The 22,467-nt window shown below is 47.1% G+C and overlaps 1 protein-coding gene and 1 long non-coding RNA gene across 3 annotated transcripts in view; one reads left to right on the top strand and one right to left on the bottom strand.

Annotated features, from left to right (window-relative positions):
• DNAI7 (dynein axonemal intermediate chain 7) overlaps nucleotides 1–22,467 on the bottom strand; it is a gene marked incomplete in the record, with an annotated part of 1,381,690 nt that overhangs the window by 80,390 nt on the left and 1,278,833 nt on the right.
• LOC138513543 (uncharacterized) overlaps nucleotides 6,299–22,467 on the top strand; it is a 382,496-nt gene continuing 366,327 nt past the window's right edge. For both annotated transcript variants that reach the window (XR_011281771.1, XR_011281770.1), the window contains exons 1-3: nucleotides 6,299–6,531; nucleotides 6,636–6,815; nucleotides 6,926–7,047. This is a non-coding gene — a long non-coding RNA (uncharacterized lncRNA). The remainder of the gene's footprint in view (nucleotides 6,532–6,635; nucleotides 6,816–6,925; nucleotides 7,048–22,467) is intronic.

Below are 22,467 nucleotides of genomic sequence, written 5' to 3'. Positions count from 1 at the left end.
TCTCCCGGCTCCATCGCGGCTGTCCGCATCGGACGCCACATCTCTGCACCTAGGGGAGAGAGGAAGAAACAAAAGGTGAGCAGAAGGAACACAGAAGGAAAGCCTGATTAACAGCCATAATACTTACCGGCTTTTTTTCCACATTTCGGGTCGGCGCCGCCCCGTTGGCAGGTACCGTACCCCGGCCCCTATGGGGAAAGGACAAGAGACATTTCTGGGGAATGATAAGGACATTTAGAGGGATCGTCCTCATCACTACTCACCTCTGCAGTTTAACCCCTCGACGCATCGCCTTCATTCTGCACCTGAAATAAAGGACAGATCACAGGTTAGAAAGACAACATAAAGGGGGCCTCACTTGAACTTTGAACTTTCATACTTACGGCGCATCGCTCAGGAAAGTCAAGTGGATTTTGCCAGCGCCATTCTGAAAACCAGTGAAGTAACTGGACGAACGCGCACCCCTGCACCAGAAGCAGGATGGATAGTTCCTCCTGCCAAACCATAAGGTGAGCTTAAACCGGGGTTTGGAGGAAGTTGGAGAGGAACGAAGGGGGAAAGGGGGGAGCTAGCACACTATTCTGCAGACTGTTAATCCCCTTTCTCATCTGCAGAAGGATATTCCTATGGCCAGGCAAGCACGATTTGGAGGTCCTGTCCAATCGGTGTTCCGGGTCCTGCGCATCACGCTAGAAGAGGCCACGGCAATCCAGACTAGACCAGCGCCCCCGTGGGAACCAGGTGAGCGTTACAAGTATCCAGCAAGGAAATTGGTGTAAAGTTTACCGGGTCATTGCGCGCACACTTTTTATGTACTGGGACTATTTCAGCCCCAGTCCAAGACCCCGGAACCATGGTGCTGGCCAACACAGAGTTATATAACTTGGTCAAGTAGGGCACCCATATTGAAGACTCATTCCTGAAAAAATCTACCGGGACTCTATTTGGGCCTGGGGCCGGACCCTGGGCCTTGCCCAGCTTCTTGCACGCCAACGCACGCTCCACCTGGGCCTCTGTGAGTGTTATGGGAGATAGGGGTAGAGCCAGAGCCAGCACAGGGCTTCGTCAGCAATGCAGTACTCAATCGAAGTCCCGGGTAGCAGGGCATACTGGAAAGTGGCTACGGTATAATGGAAAATGACAATAAGTGCAGATTAGGCATCCATTGGTGTGATTAGCCAAGCTTATGATGGCAAACATGGTATATGGCTTGAATAACTTGCAAATGATATCAATGACTTTCAAAATGTAGTTGTGTGTGGTTGGATGCTTTATGGCAATGCCTGCCAACAAAGGGAGCAATTGCTGTTTATAAGGTAAATAGCAATATCTGCAGTGTTATTAAAGCCTATCATAGCAAGGTCTGCCAAAAGAATGTTGTGCCTGAACATATGATGGCAAGCTGGCAAATGGTTTGATTTATTAGGCAAATGATAATGTCTGGCAAATGCCCAAAGAATGCCTATACAAAAGCCAAAAACTAGTGGCCTTGCCAATGCTTAGTAAAACAGTTGCTCAGAGTGGTCTACAAGCATGTATAGCATCCATTGGGAGTGCTGAGTGCAATGTATAGAGCACAGCTTACACCAGCTAGGGCATCATGGTGCTGTGGAGGTAAAGCTCTAAAGGGGTAAAAAGAACTGAAAGGGAAAGACAACAGAATGGGCTCAGGCTGAGAAAAGGAAAGTCTTCAGAGAGCGCTGAAAGGCCAGATGGTTGGAGATCTCACCGAGGGGCAGAGGGGTAGAGTTCTACAACTGGGCAGTGGCCACAGTGTACAAGTGGCCTCCCATCTGCGAGTCATTGAAGCGTGGTACAGGAATACACAGGGCAGTAGAGGAAAGCAAGGGACGGGAAGGGAAATACTTGCAAAATTATTCTTGGAGATACTCTGGCCCAGTTTTGTAAAAGGCCTGATGGACGATACATAGCGCCTTAAACTTGACCCATTTGGCCACGGGTAGCCAACAGAGGGCTTTCAGAATAGGAGATGTAGACGAGAAGCCGCAATGTCAGTAGCAACCATGGCTGCAGAATTTCGAAGACCTTTGAGTTGATGAAAAAGAGAGACAGGTTTTGCAAGAAGAAGAAAGTTACAATAGTCCAAAGATCCCGATGCAAAGAAGATTACCACCAAGGGACGAAGTGAAGGGGGGAGAAAGGGTAGTACCTTACGCAAGATGCCCAATTTAAAGTGGACGGAGTGCACACCACACTGACCTGGGCCTGCATAGACAGCGAGGTGGTAAGCTTAACGCCCATATTCTTAACTACAACAGAGGGTGAGGGCAGGGGACCGAGTTGGATAGGCGGATGAACAGACTGAGGACACAGGAAGGCAGCCAACGATAAGCACCTCTGTTTTGTTGCCATTGAGACAAAGCCAGTTATTGCCCATCCAATGATGGACATCTGACAGACAGGAACGACAGCACTCACCTTTGGCAGGGAGACAAAGATCAAGCCGCACCAAGATCTAAGTTTCGTCCGCGTAGAAGTGGTGACCCAACAAGCATCATTTACAAGGCTGTGCCTGCTGCTTATTGCCCGATCTCTGCGTTTGGAGAGAATCTGATGTGGGCCACCAGTTATTTTCTATCACCTGACCAATCCATTTGCTAATACAGCCACAAAGAACATTCGTCATCATTATCAATATATTTATATCGACTGCAAAATTATTATTATAAAACCAAACATTTTTTTTAAAAAACTTTCTTTATTGGCATTTTCAACAGAACAAACAATGAGGCCATGCACCGGCCATCACTTGAGACCCGCTCCCTCCTCCCACCCCCCCTTTCCGCCCTCTGGATCAGCCAAGTCTTTATGCCAAAGCAGTTCTCAGCGTGCCGTTGCTTGAGTGGATGTAGCGTTGTGAGGGGTATTAGCGACGGGGTGCTGTGACGGGGATAATGGTTGCGAGTTTAGGGCTTCTGTTGACGATAGCAAAAAGGCTGTGTATGGTCCCCAGATATCCGGTGGGCGTGAGTGGAGCGGTAGGGTTTTGATGTATTCAGTCTCCACGTCCTGGCAGTATGTGATGTCTTTAAGCCAGAGTCGGAAGCTTGGAGGGGTCCGCGGCCCCAGGTTTGTGACTCTTCTTTGGGCTAGGATGATCAATAGGTCTTTCAATTTCCTGACATTACTCGGTATTGTTTGCTTCAGACCCAACATTGCCATCTTTGGGTCTGTGTCGAGGGCCGTTCCTATTATTGCTGACATTTTCTCAAAGATCAAACCCCACAAGGTAGCAACAGGCGGGCAGGACCATGCCAGGTGAAGGAAGTCTGCCTCTGGCTCGCCGCATCTGTGACATTCAGCTGATATTGTGTCTCATGAGCGTGGAGTCGTTTGGGAGTGTGGTACGTCTGATGAAGGAAGTTGAAGTGGATCAGTTTAAATCTCGAGTTTATCGTGACCTCCTGCGTGAGATTGAGTATGTATGCCCATTCTCCATCTGGGATTCTGGTGTCCAGAGCCCTTTCCCATCTGTTTTTTGCCTTCGGGCAGGGTGGTTTCTGCTCGCTGAGGAGGGTTTTGTAGATATTGGTCACGATGTGACCCTCTCCTTTGGCTTGAATTGTGTTATGTAGCAGCGGCCAATCGGGCGGTTGTTCTGGAAAGGTCGGGAGTGCCGCCTGGAGCGAGTGTCGTAGTCTTAGGTAGATGAAGGTGTCAAGGGCATTATTGCTTCCCCTTTCTCGTGCTTGTTGCAAGGTTAGGAACGTTCCCCCTGGGAAAAGGTTGTGCATAGAGTTTAACTGCAGTTTTGCTGTCCATAATAAAAACACCCTCTCGGATGTGACGGTAATTCCGGGAATGTGTTTGACTGGCAGAAGCGGGGAGAATCTGGTTGTGACACCATTTGCCTTGGCCATCTTCCGCCAGATTGAGTATGTGGTGGTGACGGGATTCATTGTTTGTTGGTTGGCCGTGAAGTGGCCAAGAATGATGGCGGGAAGAAGGTGTGGGGGTGCGAGCGCCCTTTCGATTTGAACGTGGGGTCTTATAAACTGTGTTGCATACCAATGGCTCAAGAATTGTGCTTGGGCAGCCCAGTAGTAATGTTCTAGATCTGGGAGGGGCAGACCCCCTTGTCTCGTTGGCAAAGTTAGTGTGGCATATGCGACTCTCGCCACCCTACCAGCTCAGATAAGGTCAAGGACCATGCTTTTGATGCGCTGCAGGATCCTCTGGGGAAGCAGCAGGGGGATGTTTGTGAATAAATACAAAAGTTTTGGTAGGATGACCATTTTCACCAAGGCCACTCTCCCCCACAGGGTCAGGGGTAGTGACTTCCATCTGTCGATCTTGGATTGCATGGAGACCAGTGCGGCCTCGTAGTTGTCGCGTCTGATGTTTTCTCTCAGTCTGGACATGTAGATGTCGAGGTATCTCACTCCTGAATGTTGCCATTGGAAGCCGAAATCATCTGTAAATTCGACGGTGGTGGCGGTGAGTGGGAGAATGACGGTTTTAGTGTTGTTAATTCTTAGTCCAGAGGAACGACCGAATTGAATCACTGCTCTCATGGCGGGATTTAACCATCTCACAGATTTGGTGATTGACCAAGATGATTTACTTGTCACCCTGGACGTCACAGCATTATACACCAGCATTCCACAATTAGAGTGCCTAAAGGTAATGGAATCCTTTTTGAATAAACGCACTACAACCCGGGAAGCAGTACCCACAAATTTCATCTTAGAATGTATACGCCTCGCTTTAACAGAGAATTTTTTCCTGTACGATGGCTCTTTCTTCCAACAGATACACGGTACAAGTATGGGTGCTACATTTGCTCCCGACCTAGCGAATTTATTCATGGATGCTTTTGAGACAGTGTCCATTTTCCATGATAACAACCCCTTTAAAGATAATGTGACCAAATGGTCCCGTTATATTGATGACGTTTTTATGATATGGAAGGGTGACCAGACCAGCTTGAATCTCTTTCTCAAGTGGCTGAATGAACAAAACAGCTGCATCCAATTCACCATGTCCTCTGATCTTTGGCAAATCCCTTTTTTAGATATTTTGATCAAAAAGGCCCCCTCAGGACATTTGATAATCACACTATATCGGAAACCAACCGACAAAAACACCTTGTTGAAATATAACAGTTTCCATCCGTTAAGTCTCTGCGATAATCTCCCGGTGGGCCAATTTCTAAGGATCCGGAGGAACTGCTCTTCCATGAATGATTTCATCAATGAAAGTAAAGATCTTAAACTTTGTTTAAAATCTTGTGGTTACTCTAACAGAATAGTCCATCAAGCATTTTAACGTGCTCAACACACCAACCGTGAAAGATGTTTGTTCCCGGAGAGGTCAATTAAGGAGGACAAAATCACCTGTGTCACTACATATAGCCCGATAAGTAACGACCTTAGAAGAATAGTGAAGAAGAACTGGCATTTCCTCAAAACATCAGATTTCAATCCCACTGTCCTGAGATTTGCCTTTAAAAGACAAAAGAATTATAGGGACACGTTGGTTCATACCTACCCGGTCAAAAAATGTGCAACAGTCAACCCTCTGGGCTCTTCCACGAGTGATAGGCCACTATAAACGTGGCCGTTGTTCGGTGTGTGTGCTCACAAAAATATTTCCTCCATTGATCTCACTGGGAAATTGTGGCATCTGCGTACTTTCACCAACTGTACCACAGATTGGGTCATTTACGGGATAAAATGCCCGTGCTCTTTAATATATGTCAGTAAGACAACCAGGCCAGTGAGGCAACGTATCTGTGAACACAGATCGTGCCTCAAAAACAAAGTGGCTAACAAACCCCTGGTCGCTCATTTTGAACTTAAAAAGCACAAATATACTTACTTCTTCTGGTTCGTTATTGAATTCATCCCAAGTACCCCAAGAGGGGGAAATAGAGTGGAATACCCTCCTCTGATGGGGACCATACATGAGAAGTATGGGTGTGCTAGATAGTATGGATCCCTTTCAGCGCTTATGACTTATAGTGTTTGTCCTTGGTGAGTGTTGTGTTTTACAGACTTTACCCATTTTTGCAAATGGTTTTTGTACAACTTGAAGTTTTCACTTTCAGTTGTTAATATGCGACCGCTACGCGTTCTGAATGAACCATAGTCACATTTATCTTTGTTATGTGAGTGGGGGACTAGGGCTGTGGCGTATTTTGCATAATACAGTGTATAATGCACAAGAAACAGGCTTTATTTTTTTTAAAAAGCCAGTTGGAGCACTCGCCTGTATACTAAGTAATACGGTAATTTCCTCTGACTATGTTGAATACGGTTTTCCACGGAGATTGTGCTTTGGGGTTTTTTCTGTATGCAAGGCGACTTGGTGATTTACCATGCTAATGTGTTTGGACTTCGGCACCTCTCAATGAGATGCAGCTGGGAATTTGAATTCCCTTGTGACCCGTTTTTCAAACAAGCAGCTGTTCGCAGCTATCATGTGACTTGGCTAATTAGCCATAAATTGCAACTCGAAGCTGTCCTCTCCCTGCCCTGCGGCTTCGTGAAGAGGACGTGCGTTTACTTGGTAAGCTTGTTTGACAACGTTTTTGAACTGCAGGAGGTTTTTACAGCTTTGTTTTAATGCTCTAATGGAGGGATGTGTTCTTTGTTTTTCCCGGATGCTGCTAGGACCCACAATTGGTTTGGAGTTTCCTGATGCTGTTAACAGTAGTCAGCATGAAATTTACTGTGGTATAACTAAGCCTTTGATCCTAACTGGGGCTAGTTACATCCCTCTTTTTGCACCGAAGCAACTCGGCATTTGAGCAGAGTCATTGCGGCTGTGTGACAAGATTGTACATGTCTCTGGTAAGTCTGTGTCCCAGCCCCCAGATAATTACGGGAGCACCTAATAGGTATGTGTTTTGCTCACCTTTGCAATGTTCTAACGGATACTTGTGATTTTGTCATCTCGCTAGGACCTTTAATGGATCTGTAACCTCCTGATATTGCACATGGGAGATCGCGCGAATACTATCGTTTTGAATTAAGGCACTTATCCCATGCCTTGTACTGGTTTGCCTCTCTTACATCTGAGTGGGTAAGCATAATCTTTTTGTGCTCCCCACCGTGTTTCATTTTGTAATTTTTTTTTTTTTTTAAATCTATTTTGCCCTTGGCTTGTAGAGTACATCCCTTCTAATATAAGTTTCTTTTAGACCAATGTGGACTAGGAGCATGGCTTTTGTGTGAAACATATTGTATCTCTTCCCTATATGAGCCTTGTACACCCGTGACAGGCTAACGACTCCCCTTTTTTGTTTTGAAATGAGCGTTAATAAACGCAAAAAGATGCGGGCCTTGAGTCATAGTTGGCACACCTCAGTGTTGGGATTAATACATAACTTGGCTCCATATTATAAAAGTAAGTGTTAAAAGCACATTGCCACATGATGGGGATAGGGTAGTGATAATGCAGAAATTTTGAAGCACTGGGTCTTTGGTTTGGCGACAGACAGGTGTGTCATTAGGAAAATATGGAGATCCACCCTATTTTGTGACACCTTGCATGCCAGATAAACTGTGAATGTATCAAGTTAATGACATGACATGCAGTAATAATGAGATGCTTGAGGAAATGTAATCCTTTTATGTTTTCTCCCTTTGTTCCTTCCCCTCCACGTCCCCTTTTCCTTTGTTCTTTTCCCTTCACCCTATATATTTTGGGTTCCTAGGACTAGGGTTCTGACTCACCTAGCCCTTGTTGCAAGTAAAAATGTGACATATGTGAGTTTACGAGAGCTCCGTATGATAAGTACAGAAATGAACCTGGCTTTGTTTTGGAATACATTTTATCGGATAAGTACTCGTAGAGTCTGGAGCTACTATTGAGCCCTGAATTAAATGAAAGAGCTACATTGAGAATAGTTCACTTACGCTGCCTTGATGTTACAGTATTTGTTTTAGTGACTCTTGTATACTCAGGTTCGGTGTGATATGGTTTTAAGATTTGTATTGTGAGTGCATTGATACACACATTCTATGTTTACTGATGTTGATTTTTTGAACCCTTGTAATGAATGAGGCCTGTTACTTAAATGTGGTATGTGTTTTTATATATTTCTTGTAGAAAGTGGTCATGCATATCAACTCTGGGGTATAGTCTTTGTTGACCCTTTGAAGGAATCGTGTCCTGAAGATGGCCTAAGAAAAGACAGATTTAAGACGCTAGAGATAGTGTCCGAAATAAAATAATGTCCGAAACATGTCGACATCTATCTGAAATATCCTAATGATTTAACTGTGGGATTTATATACAAACCAAGCATTTTGTGTTGTTTGTACCCCTTTGCTCCATGAGTACATTTGTACTCTGGTTGTTATATGAAAATAAGGTTTTTAACAAATTTTGTATTGTGTAAATGTGTAATGTTATATGTAGGGCATATGTCGCTCTTGTTTTTATCCACAATATTAAAAAGTGAATTTATTTTTTCTAAGTTTGTGCTCGTATTGTGTTTATGATGTCCCTGAGTAGCCAGAATGAACCTGTCTAGTTTGTAATTGAGCGTCACGCCGACACATCAGGGCAACGGAAAGAGGGGTAATCGGACTCACCTTCTATTTTTCGCTTTGAGTGAATTCCCTTTGAGTCCTGATCCCCCAAGGAAAAAAGCTTGTGAATTTACCTGACTTAGGTAACACTTCTCTCAGTCTGGACATGTAGATGCCGAGGTATCTCACTCCTGAATGTTGCCATTGGAAGCCAAAATCATCTGTAAATTCGACAGCGGCGGCGGTGAGTGGGAGAATGATGGATTTCGTGTTGTTAATTCTTAGTCCAGAGAAACGGCCGAATTGAATCACTGCTCTCATAGCGGGATTTAGGTTCTCGTCAGCATTCTGGAGAAACAGGGCCACGTCGTCAGCATACAGGGAGATGATCATCCTGTGGGGACCGAATGAGAGGCCTCTGTTGAGGTGGTGCAAGCGTAGATCGGATGCCAGGGGTTCCATCACGAGCGCGAATAACAGCACGGAGAGCGGGCATCCTTGTCTAGTCCCTCTTTTTAGATGGATGTCGGCCGAGCGTAGGCCTCCCAGGATGATGTTAGAAGTTGGTCTTTTGTAAAGCAATGAGATTAGGCGTATGAAGCGTTTGCCCATTCCCATCCTTTCCAGGATCGTGAAGAGAAAGGGCCATTCAACCGAATCAAATGCTTTCTCGGTGTCCAACAGCACTGCCACCGCGTGGCTCCCTGGATCGAGTGCTTCTATTGCCCGAACAATCTCCTTATCCCATAAGAGATGTTTGTTCCAGGGATGAAGCATGCCTGGTCTGCCAGTACCATGGCGGGCATCAGGGGTAGTAGCCTCTTCGTTAGAATTTTTGCATAGATTTTGTTGTCCAAATTTATCAGCGATATGGGTCTATATGAACCGCATTGAGTTGGGTCTTTGCCGGGTTTATGTAGGAGTATGATTTTGGCTATATATAGGGTTGGTGGTAGTTGGTCATTGGTCAGGGCCTCATCGTATACCTGTAGGATTAGCGGGGCAAGGAGATCTGCGTAGGCTTTATAAAATTTGCTAGACAGGCCATCTGGTCCTGGTGCTTTCGTGTGGGGAAGTTCTTTAATGGCCTCAAGGATTTCTTCGAGGGTGATGGGGGCATTCAAAAGTTCTCTGGGCTCCGAGTCGACCCAGAATAGTTCCACAGTGTTTAGGTATTGTGTCAGTTCGGTCGGACTGGCGGAGTAATTGGAGTCATGCAGGTTTTGGTTAAAGTTGCGAAATGCTTCTATGATATCAGTTGCTGAGGGTACAGTGTTGCCGGAGTGGTCTGTTATTGCGTCGATTGACGTGGGTTTTCTGTCTGCTGTTATGAGTCTCGCAAGGAGGGCTCCGGGCTATTGCCCCTCGCCGTATTGGTGGACTTTGTGATGACGGTCCAGGACTTCACCTCCCTTTCAGCTGTATTCCTGAAGGTCTCTAATTCTATTTTGATTTCTGCAAGGACCGATGGGGTACTGTCCACCAGGAGAGAGCTCTCGAGTGCTTTGAGACGGGATTCGCTACTGCTTAGTTCTCTTCGAATTAGTTTTAAAATTCCGCACTCCTTAGCCATGCAGACTCCCCTGGTATAACATTTCAAGGACTCCCACAGGATCCCGGCTGAGGCAACTTACCCTTGACTAATGTCTATGAAGGATTTTATTTCAGATCGAAGTTCGTCTGCGAAGACTGTGTCTTGTAATGCTCTGGGGTTGAATTTCCAGTGTGGGATAGGTTTGACTGTTTGCGTGGTGTTACACTCAGGGTCACCATGGAGTGATCGGATAGTGCTCGTGGACGAATGTGGCACTCTCCCCATTGCAAGCGGCTATGTGTAGACACTAGAAGATAATCTATTCTTGAGCTGGTTTTATGCACCCAGGAGTGGAAAGTAAAATCTCTAGTGTCGGGGTGTTTGAGTCTCCCAATATCGACTAGGTGATAGGCGATGCATATTTCTTTAATTTGCATGCTTGCTTTAGATGGAGCCGCCGTTGAATTGTGTGACTTATCTTTGGCAGGGTTGAGTGGTGTATTGAGGTCGCCGCCCCTTATGATCGTGGAGTGTCCTTTTGAGTTTAGTTGGGTCATTACCCATTCATAGTTGTTGGGGCTGTCGGTGTTCGGCCCATATGAGTTTACTAGGGTGATGTCTTCTCCATCTATTGTTCCGCGTATTAGTAGCGATCTGCCCTCTGTGTCTTTTCTTTCTGAAATCAATCTGAAGTTCACTGTTTTATTAATAAGGTTCGCCACTCCTCTAGCATACGAGGAAAATGATGTGAAGTAGCGGTGTCAGCCCCAGTCTTTCGCCCAAGGGCGTTTGGTGGTCGGGCTTAGGTGGGTTTCTTGAATAAGAGCAACATCAATCTTGTGCCGGCTTAGATATTGGGTCATTTTCCTCACTTTGGCCGGTTGATTTCCCCCTTTAATGTTCCAGGTGGCTATGGTGAAGGTGCTGGCTTTGGATTTCTCTGTTTCAGCCGCTTTTGGTAGTTTGCCGGTGAAGGGCCTGGGCGGCGTATGGTGACGAGGGGATGGGGGATGAAGCGTGGTCCCCTGGTGGGCGGCGCATGTGGATGGCCTCGAACTTGGTGCAACTTATTTACCCCCAACTGTGGTCTGTCCCCCTCCCGATTCCCGCAAGCAACCCCCAACTTGCTTGTCTTGGTTCTCCCTCTTCTTAACTTATAACTCGAAAACATGAACGTTGCTGTGCGAGGGGCGCTTGGATCCTCCCAAGTCGCGTAGCCTCTGGGGTGTTTACCTCCTCCTGGATTATGTTTCTGCAGTGTTTTTTATCACAGTGAGCTGTGATCTCTGATCTCTATTCATCTATGGTGGATTCCTCTGGACCCTTTCTCTTTGAGCGCGTGCCTGGTTGTTCTCGGGCGGGCGACAGCCTGCTTGGTCGAGGTATATGTTAGCCTCCTCAGGGGATTGGAAGAACTGGGCTCTTCCTTGATGTTGTATTCTCAGCTGAGCGGGGAACAGCATTGAGTAAGGAATCTGGTTTGAGCGAAGTCTCAGTTTGACGCTCGTAAAGGACCTTCTTTGTGCCTGAACGGTTGGTGAAAAATCTGGATAAAAGTGGACGGTGTCCCCGTCGTGTTGTAGCTCGCCTTTCTCTCTGGCCATTCGGAGTATCGCATCTCTGTCCTTATAGTTGAGTAGTTTTGCTATTATTGGGCTGGCTGGCGCTCCTGGAGCGGGCCTTGACGCCGGTATTCTGTGGGCCCTTTCGATAACAAATAGGGGCGAGAGGGTTTCAGTGCCGAAGAGGGCTTTACACAATTCCTCGACGTGTTACTCCATTTTGCCTTGCAGTTGCTTCTCCCTTATTCCTACGATCCGTATATTATTCCTTCTGGAGCGCCCTTCGAGATCTTCGTTCTTGGCATTGGTTATTTTCATTTGGGCCTCGAGGGATGACACTCTGGCGTTTAGGGATGTTGCGCCATCGTCCAAATTAGATATTCATTGTTCTACTTTATCTAAACGCTCATTATGGGCGTCCAGACGGTGCTGGACTTGATCAACTTTGGCGGAGAGGCCGTCCAGCTTACTGTCAAGGTTGCTGATTCTGGATTTCAGTTCTAAGAGGAGTGCTTTGATGTCAAGCGAATGGGTGTCGTTCTCATCTTGGCTTGCTGCACTTGTTGGAGATTCTGATTCGCTGTGGCGTCTCAGGGTTTTGGCGGATGTGTCGGGCTCAAAATGTAGCTTTCGCTGAAGCTCTTCGGACTTCCCCATTGCAGACGCAGGTGGGCAGTGTTGTTTGTCCCCCAATCGCTGGGTTTGGGTAGTAGATGAGGCGAGGAGCAGGGGTGCTGGGTGCCTGTGCAGCCCAATGGAGTCTTTGTGCCCCTGGGAGTGTCTGCCCGCTGTCTTATCTGTTTATGGTGTTGTTCTGTACAGAATTTGCAGCCCACTGACTGGGTTTAGATAGTGCTGAGATTGCAGGGTTGTGGATATAGTTAGTCTATGCAGCGTGAGGGTTGTCGCCCTAGCCAGCGGGGTCATATAGCAGATGGATCAGCTCATGTTGTGGTGGCCTCCACAGTCTGCGTGCGGTGGTCTTATTGTCTTGCCAGGGTGAAGCTCTTATCTGGGAGGCACCGGGTTGCCAGTTGGGTGCAGCTTGATGGGACCCAGCTATCACCCCGGAGGGGAAGCTGGGGGGGCGTGAGTTTATGCTATAATCTGAGCCCTTATAAGGTTGTCAATGGAGCGTGCCCTGCTCAGCCCCCCTCTCCACGAGCATGCGCTGTACCTGCCGGGGCCCTGCACGTGTTCCAGCCCCTCACTTGTGCCTCTTTTCCGACCGCGGCCGTGGCCTCAGGGTGGTGCCGGAGGAGTAGCTGGTGGGAGACCACGGAGCCGGCAGTCTCCGCAGCGTTCCGGCCCCTCAGCCGCCGAGTGCTGCCGTGATGGTGGAGGCGGGCCGCCGTGCTGTCCGTCCGCCGGAGCCGTGGGGGCTACCCCCCCCGCTCCGGCGCCGCCCAGCTGGGGCCGCAGCGGGCTGGACCAGGAAAGTCGTGGATATGCCCAGCCCGCCTCGGGTGGGCCCCGCCCGGACGTGAAGGATCTTCTGGCGGGGGTCTGCCTGGGACGAGCCCCGAAGCGGTCACAGCCGCAGGCGGGGCCAGAAGACGGCTCGACCAGCCCCCCGTCTCGTCCTCTCCTGCGAGCCCGATCGGGCCACATCCTAGCCTCGCGGCTCTTCCTAGGGGTCGGGAGAGGGCTGGCAGGTGTCAGCAGACCCTCGGGACCCGGCCACCACCTGGGAGCGTCGCAGTGCGCCAAACAGGACCCAAGTGGCCTAGGTCTCAGGAACTGGCCGCTGCTCAGCAGGATGTCAGCACTGTGCACCAGTGGATGCGTTGGTGGATGTTTCGGGAAGCCACACTGCCGAAGTGATCAGGATTAATTAGGATCTTATAAAGGCCGCGCGGGAGCTCACAGAAGAGCAGCCATCTTGCTCAGGTCTCTAGCGCCCTCTTATAAAATAAGCATTTAAAAGAGAACAAACCATGTAATAGAAAATCTTAGTTAACAATTTCAGTATACAATTAATATGTACACACCCCCATCTAGAATAATCCTTTAACATAAAAAAAATTCATATTCATATCAGAAATTGCCATCACGTCAATAAATCAAACTTACAAATAGCTCCTTTGAAATAAATTCATTCAAACATAGTTATATATAATTGATCCTAATTTTGAAGGCTTGTCTCAGATAAGTAGCAGCCATCCTATGCACAGTGACTCAACCTTTAGTAAATAACAAAACGCTGGTTGACATTGTCGAAGAGCTATCGTCTTCAAGATTGATATCAAAGTTCTGCACCTAATGACTGCATATGACGGTCAAAAAAATATAAAATACAATAAGTGTTCTCCGGCATAGGGGCAGCTACTTACATCATCAGAGCCTGACCAACAAGCTGTTAATGCCCCTAGAGGTAAACCGTTAAACCTCGCCCTCATAATTAAGCGCCTGTCATTCGGGTGATTACTCCAGGTTAAATATTGTGGTTATGTACACAAGGTTAATATAAGATGGCTGCGGTTAGCTGATTTTGTCAACTCTTTGGATTGCCGCAGAGCTTGAACAAATGATTTAAGATGCACTTTAAAAATATTAAAACTTGCTTGGTCCATAGGGGCTGGATTACTAAAGTGGCTATGTGCACTGACCTTTGATAAGTACATACATGCATGCCAGGGAACAACAATGGGTTCTAAAATTAGATCTTCTATGCAGGTTAAGTTCAATTCTGTATGATGGCAAAACTAGCTGAAGAACGCGGAAGATCCAAAAGTTTCTTTAGAAAGTTGCTCTCTACAACTTGCAAGGTAGCTAGATCTGAAAACCCCAGAAAGTGGAACCATATTTAGCTACCACTATTGATTTTATTTTTTAAACCTCTAACGCCATCGGTATAGGTTGCGCCTTGCTCTTTTTCATAAATCGTCTGTTGCGTTTTTCCAGCTTCCAGTGGGCCTTACCATTATACCAAGAGGAGAACTGCACACCGAGATAATTCAATTTCCGATACCTACGGAACTTTACTTAGATTAGAATACATAAAAGGGAATTTGGTGATTCTTTTTCCATCATGGCAAACCACAACAGCTGATTTGTCAGCATTAATCTGTAATTCTAAGAAGTTCAGGAATGTCGTGTATTCCGTTATAACCAGTTGAAGAGCATGAGGACTACATACAAGAATGAAGATTACCAAGGCGACTAGTGCGGGTAGTCTTGATTCTATTAAAGACACGGAGGCGAGCATTATGCTTAGCTCTTTTATTGCCACTTCCCATAGCAGCCATGTTTTTTCAAAACTCTATACTTTCAAGATAACATTTTCTTCTGTTTTTGCCAAAACACAACACCAAAAATAGAAAGAAAAACAGTCTACTTGATCAGATCCACTCCGAACTACAAGTCCCCACAATCCTTTAGGGCCTTTTTGTTAGAACTGATATAATATTGTTTCATCCTCATTGTATATTTTGGCCTATGCCCAGTCGCTTTGCGAGGAAATCCGTATTACAAGGTCGTGACCTTGAGTGAATCAAGCCTCCATTTTAGGTTAGAGCCGCCATTTCAGTTAATCGTACAAAGTCACCCTGTGGCCTAAAATGGCCGCCTTGTGTTCTCTTGTTCTTGCTTTAACCTCTTCAACCTCCGAAGGAGAGTTAATGTCCAACCTGCCTCAGGCTACATGTTAGGGTCATGTAGACCTTGTCCTTTGTTGACCTCGGGATCAGGGGATTACTCGAATTGGTGATGTTAACCTACAAGTATACAAGAACAATAACGCTATACAAATACGACATGCGAGACATTTGTTTGACCTGTATTAAAGCAATGTGTAAAAAGTGTAAAGTAAAACTTAGAGAATAATAAAGTTTGTAAATGTATTAAAAAAGTAAACTGCATGCACGAGGTAAGTAAATTAGGAACGAACCTGGCGTGACCCTAGCCCAATACATGATTAACTTGAAAGAGGCTGGACATCGTTATAACAAAAATGTATAAATACACTGATGTCCAGCTAGCAAATCCTGCTCACATTGAACCCTGCTGGTGGTCTCTGTGATGTATTGACGGCCAAATAGCTATTTGTGTACTTTGTTCCGTAACTGTTCAGTTTTGTAATAAAGATTCTGGGAATCTTTACAAGCCTGTGTCGGTTTATTTCTCTTTGCATGGTGTAAAAGCCTTAATATTGTATTTTTCTGATTCCACAGATGGCGCCCGAATAGGGACCCTCAAGATCGACTTCGTCTCGTTGAAGGTTGGCTCGGCTACTGGACCGGGATCGGACGGTGCCAACAGAAGCGGCCCTTCTGGACGAGAAGTGAATTCCTCGACAGTACTGCACGATCCGATCCCTGAACGGTGAGCTGTAGCTCGAGGCAACGTCTTGACGAGGGTCCATATATCGAGGTGGGTAAATTTGCCGAAATCGCCAGACATGTGGGTCCTTAGCATTGTCCTTAGTAACCCGATCGGGCCTCCGAGTCCTTTGGTCAGGTGAATTGTGACCCGATTCTTAATTTAACCCTGACAATTTGAATTTGGCGCATTGTACTCGCGAGAACAATTACTTGACCAGGAAACACCAGAACTTTGATATGCCTGGGAAATTGTCTGCCTGCTTTAGGGCATTATTCCGCAGTGACAGACAATCTTTGGAAGATAGCCGTCGTCTGTGTTCTTCTCCTCCGAGACACCATCTTTCTCAACCGTTCTTGGTTTCTTCCCTTAAAACCAAATTAGAAACATACTATAAGGGCGGGAGTACGCAGTCTCCAGTTACAAAACACTAACCAAATAGCAAAACTGATAACTTCAGACATCCCTTAATGCATTTAAATTATCCATCTCAACATCAAAATGATCCTTATATCATCCACCAAACCTTCCCCGCGTACAAGGGAGGGAATAATGCTCGCCTCCGTGTCTTTTATAGAATCAAGACTACCCGCGCTAGTCACCTTGGTAATCTTCATTCTATGACAAGACCGGAGGCGAGCATTATGCTTGTTCAAAGCTTTCCAACACCATCTTGGCCAAAGAATCTACTGGTTTGAAGTAGAAAGTCCTAAACGTAAATTCAGAAGACCAATCTGCTGCCTTCAAAATATCATGCAAAGACACCCCTGCCGCAAAAGCTCTAGAAGCCATTGCTCTCCTAACTGAATGCGCTCCAAACATATTCAAGTCAATGTCCGCCCAGCACATGACTTCCCGAACCCACCTAGATGTGGTGGCTGACGCTACGGCATGAAAAGCCCTTCTATGTGCTATCAGCAACTGTCGCACTCCAGCATCTCACATTCTCTGTCACTCTCTCAGACGCCTTTATGCAACGCGCCACACACAACTTGGGTTCATCAGGAAAATAAGGGTAAGAAATAACTGAAGAAGCGTTCTTAGTTCTCTGCGCAATCTGAAATGCTACCCCATTCGGATAGAAGATCTTCCCTTCCACTTCCAAGGCTTTCACATCAGACACCCTTCTACATGACACTGAGCACAACAACATCGCTAACTTGCCCGACAGACGCTTAGCCGTCAAACAATCGTTGTCCGGCCACTGCTTAAACAGTCAGAAAACTTTCTCAACATCCCACATGACTGAGTACCTGGGAACGGGCGGCTTCCGCATCTTCACTCCTCTCAAAAGTCACACTACCGCAGGATGTTCCCCAATAAGACGACCCTCGTACCTCTCATGTCCCGCAGAAATTGCCGATCTATACACACCCAGCGTACAAAACGCTTTTCCACTAGCCGCCATCTCTGCCAGAAAATTGATCACATGCACTATAGAGGTCGAAACGGCATGAATACATTGCAACCCGCACCAGCCTGACCATTTCTCCCAAGCGGCATCATAGCTCCTAAGGGTAGAGGGGGCCCAGGAATCCCTTATACAATCTGCAGCCTCTTGAAAGGCCTGGCAAATCCCATCTTTTCCTGAAATTCTGCAGGCTAACAGATGCAGATCTCCCATCTGAACTAAGGGATGCCTCTGACCCGCCGGGTTGCGAAGTAGGTCCGCTTCCCATGGAATTAGTCTCGTAAAATCCGAGGAAAGTTCCATGAGAGTCGGAAACCAAGCTTGAGACTTCCAACACAGCATCACTATGACCACCTCCGCCCGCTCCCGACGTACCTTCGCCAGGGTCCTCATTATCATTATAAAAGGGGGAAACGCATAATGTAGAGCACCCCCCAACTGTGCAGGAATACATCTGTCCCTAAAGCTTCCGGGTCTAGCCTCCAGCTGTAAAACAATTTCAGCTGTGCGTTCAGTCTGGAGGCAAAGAGGTCTATCTCCATCCGCCCCCACAGCTCCTGCAATTGTTTGAATACTCTCCTGTGTAACCTCCAGTCGCTGGCATCCATGAAGTGCCTGGAGTTCCAGTCCGCTATTGTTTTCTGGACTCCTGGGAGATACTCTGCTGTTATCACTAATCTCCTCTGCAAGCAGTAATGCCATAATCCTTCGCTATCTCCGCTAACATCTTAGATTTCGTACCTCCCAACTTGTTTATATAACGCACCGCTGATAAATTGACCATTCTCAAAAGAATGCAACAATTCACCTTGTCCTTCGCAAGGGCCCAAAACTCTAGACAATTTATATAAAGTTTTAACTCCTCTTCTGACCAGCGGCCCCCTGTCTGTATCTGACCACATCTGGCGCCCCAACCTGCTCTGCTCACGTCCGACTCTGACTATCTCTGGCACATCCCCGAAAATGGCCCTGCAATTCCATGCTTCCATATTCTGAAGCCACCATTGTAACTCCACTCTTCGTTCCTCGTCCAGAGGGATTACCTGATGATATCCTACACCTCCTCGCAGGTGCTTGATCTTCAACCTCTGGAGCGCTCTGTAGTGCAGAGGCTCCGGAAATATCGCTTAAATAGAGGACGCCAGAAGCCCTACTATGCGAGCCAAACTTCACAACGAAATAACCTTCTTCGCCATTGCCATCCTCGACCTCTTTATACTTCTCATTTTCTGTTGGGGCAGCTCCAGGGTAGACTTCCTGGTGTCTACTACAAACCCCAGGAACTCCATCCTCTGTCTCGGATCGAGCTCCAATTTCTCCCGATTGATCAAGAATCCTAGCGAAGACAGCAGGTTGCTGACCCAGCGTGCCTGCTCCTTCAGAATCTCTCTGCTCTGGGCCATAATCAAGATATCGTCTAGGTAAACAATTATTCTGATACCTCTGCTCCTGATAGCTTCTGCAACCGGCTTCATCACCTTCGTGAAGGCCTAGGGTGCTGAGGGCAGTCCGAAAGGGAGACACGCGAAGGGCCAGCTTCGCTTCTTCCAAAAGAATCTTAGATAATTCCTGAATTCTCGCTCTATGGGGATAGTGAGGTAAGCGTCCTTCAAATCTAGCATCGCTAACCCTGTCTCCCTTGCAAAGTAAATCCCTCAGTAGATGGATCCCCTCCATCTTGAAATGCCTGTAAACCAGCCACCCGTTCAACTCTTTCAAGTATATCACCGGCCTTGACTTCCCTTTCCTGTGAACTAAAAACATGTTGCTGTAAAAACTGACAAACTCGTCTGAACATTGCTCTATTGCTCCTTTTTCTATTAGCGCACACAACTCTCTCTCGAGTAACAACTCCTCCTCCCCGGAGGTCCTCATCGTTTGTGGAAACCTGTCCTGATCCGGAACACTTATAAACTCCAGTCCTAGCCCCACTACGGCCTGCAAATCCCAAGCATCGCCTGATATTGCGCGCCACGTGTCTATACACAACAGTGTGCGCCCCCCAACTGTGGGGTAGATCTCTCCCTGTACTCTTACCTCCGGCAGGACTCTGTTGTCTTAAATTTCCTCTTCCTCTTCTACCATGAAAACTTCTCCCTCTGGTGGGGAATAAGGCGTCATGTTGCCTGCTTTCCCAGTACTGAGACCTGGGTCCTTGGGGCCGTCTTGTAAAGGAACGACCAGCCGTGCGACCCCTATTGCGGCCGGTCCCGGCGAAAACTCGCCCCGGGAAGATCTTACGGATGGAGGATTGCGCCTTCTCTAGCGCTGAGTATGTCCCCACAAAACGGGACATTTCCTTAACAAAAGCTTCGCCAAACAACAACCCTTTAGCTGCCTGGCCTGCCTCATAATTGGCGGGGGTCCCCAAACTTGCTGTCAATCTTGAGCAACAAGCTCCTTCGCCTCTCCGACGAGAGAGCACTGCTGGCGTTTCCAAGGAAACAGACCACCTTCTGCGCCTAGTTGGCGAGTGTAACTGGGTTCACTGGTACTCCTGTGTCCCTGGCCCTCTCAGCCAGGTCCATAATCTTGGCGAGGGGACCAGCCATAGCCAATACTTTGTCCTGGCAGGACTTCCAGGTGCGATCGACACCTCGTCTCACATCCTTTGTCGCTTTAGTCACAAATGTGACCATCTTAGGATCCAGCTCAGGTGTCTTCTCCATGACCTTATTCGGAAGCACGGGCCTCGGACACTCAGCCCTCATACAGAAGCGAACTTCTCTTTCCAGAGGTTTGCGAATCCTTCCCGCCATTTACTGGGCCACTCTGGGGGAGGGTAAACAGTCAGAGGACCTCGGATGTCTTATGCTATTCGGGTCAAACATGTCATTGAAATATTCCGCTTCTTCCGTATCCTGGCACACTCTGCCCTCGCTGTCCACCCTGTCCTCTTCTCCGAGACCCTCCTCGGTCTCATCCTCTTCCTGCGAGGATTCTCTGCCTTCTGCAGCCTCCCCTGTATTTAGCACCCCTGGGGTAGGGGGGTCCGAGGTTTGGCACTGCTGTCTTCCCTTGAAAAGCTGCTTTCAACTTATCAAATGGGCCTGCAACCTCCCGGGGCTTAGATTGCACCCCTGATATCTGACCCGGGGGGGGGGGTAGAAGAGTGGGGGCTCTTCCGGGTCTTTTCCACCCCCTTACATGCAGCTGTCTGCTTCTCTGGCGGACCTCGAGATGTGCCCTCTCAAGGGCTGAGCTCTCTAGCTTTTTGCTTAGGGACCATGGTCGTGAGGAGGGATTCCAGCACCTCTAGGCGCTCCTGGATGGGTCTAACCCCCTGAGATGCCGCTACCTCCAGCAAATCTCCAAGGACCCTCTTGAAGCTCAGGGACAGGTCCTTGTCTGCCACCCATTCCTCCTCACTGTTTTCCGGGGTGGAACTGGTTTCCTCCATCATCATGGAGACCTTCTTATTTCACCCACTATATATCTTCTTTTTTTCCTATTTGTTTTTTTTAGATGTCCCTTTAACACAGAATGTTTATAAAAAAAAAAATATATATATATATATATATATATATATATTAATAGTTAGTGCCAGGTGCCAATGCCTTGCAGAGGGCAGTCAGGGCGAGAGTTCGCTGCGCACTCCCAAAAACTTGTCAATTGCACACTTTAAGAGGCTCCGTGGACCACAGGGCTTTCCAAACTCCTCCGGCGCCGAGATCGCTCCGAAAAGATGATCCGTGCATGCGCGATGATGCGCCAGTCACGTGACCACAACTCGATACGCGGGTGCTTTACTCTAATGCCGAACGAATAGATGCAACGGCCTCTCCAGCTCCGAACGCTCCAAATAACTATGCGGGGAGTGCCGGTCGCCTATTGCGAGCAAGATGACTTGTGGCCCCGGCGCTCCTCTGCTTTTACAAAATGCTCTAAATTCCACAAACCCGAGCAGAACAACGCAGCCTAGTAATACCGAAAGGTAAGCCTAACACACCCTGAGGACTTCAGTAAAACGAATCATGATCCCTCTCAGACTCAAATGTTTCCTCAACACGTAGCCTAGAGAACACCAGAAAGATTACTTATCTCTCATGGAAGCAGCAAAGAAAGAGGACGGACTTTGAGACAGGAAGTGAGGCATGGACTGGGATAGCCTAGGATTGGTGCTGTGATGGAGGTCAAGACTACAAGGGCCCTAAAGGATTGTGGGGACTTGTAGTTTGGAGTGGATCTGATCAAGTGGACTGTTTTTCTTTCTATTTTTGTTGTTGTGTTTTGGCAAAAACAGAAGAAAATGTTATTTTGAAATTATAGAGTTTTGAAAAAAACATGGCTGCTATGGGAAGTGGCAATAAAAGAGTTAAGCATAATGCTCACCTCTGGTCTTGTCATAGAATGATGGTGTCATCTGTGTATACCAATGCTGAACTTAACCTGTTGTCAATTTTTGGAGCATCAGCACCACTAATCACCAGGGCAGTGCACAGGCCATTGATGTAAAATGAAAACAAATGTGGAGTAAGTACACATCCCTTCTGGACGCCTAATTCACAGGAGAACATTGGCTGTTACCCCCACTCTTCACACACAATCTGTTGCCCTGATCTATATGTATGAGTATTGCTAGCAAAGTCTCTGGGCAGTCGATGGATCTGCAGATCTGCCATAGTTTGCACCTATTCACTTAGTCAAAGGCAGTACTAAGATCCATAAATGCTAGATAAATAGGTTCTTTATTTGTGTACACAGAGTGGGCAATACTAAGATACAAATCAATAACCTGTTCAATTGTACCTAGACCACGATGGAAAACCCCACTGGATATCATTTAAAATGTTATTGACCGAGACTCTTTTCTCTATTTTTGCCAAAGTATTCTCTATTAAAGGAATGGTTCGGTCAAATTTTTTTTATTTCCCCTGCGGGTCGGCCATGTGTTTTTAAGCCTAAGTCGCTCGATTTTAGAAACATTTCCTATGGACCTTACCCGAGTTTTCATCCATTAAACGCATGCGAAAACAGGCATCAGGGAGCTGCCATTTTGTGATAATCCTATCATTTCCCCCATCGCCCTGGCTGACCTGCTTTTGCGGCACTAAATCATATCCCCCGCCCCTGAGCCTGTCAGCAGACGCGTACCGCCCATTTCACAACGCCAAAGCACGTCTTGTGTCAACATTCGCT

This window comes from Ambystoma mexicanum, chromosome 12 (assembly GCF_040938575.1).
Source record: "Ambystoma mexicanum isolate Mex_15411 chromosome 12, UKY_AmexF1_1, whole genome shotgun sequence".
NCBI classification, from domain to species: Eukaryota; Metazoa; Chordata; class Amphibia; order Caudata; family Ambystomatidae; genus Ambystoma; species Ambystoma mexicanum.
This window is presented reverse-complemented; position numbering and strand designations above follow the sequence as displayed.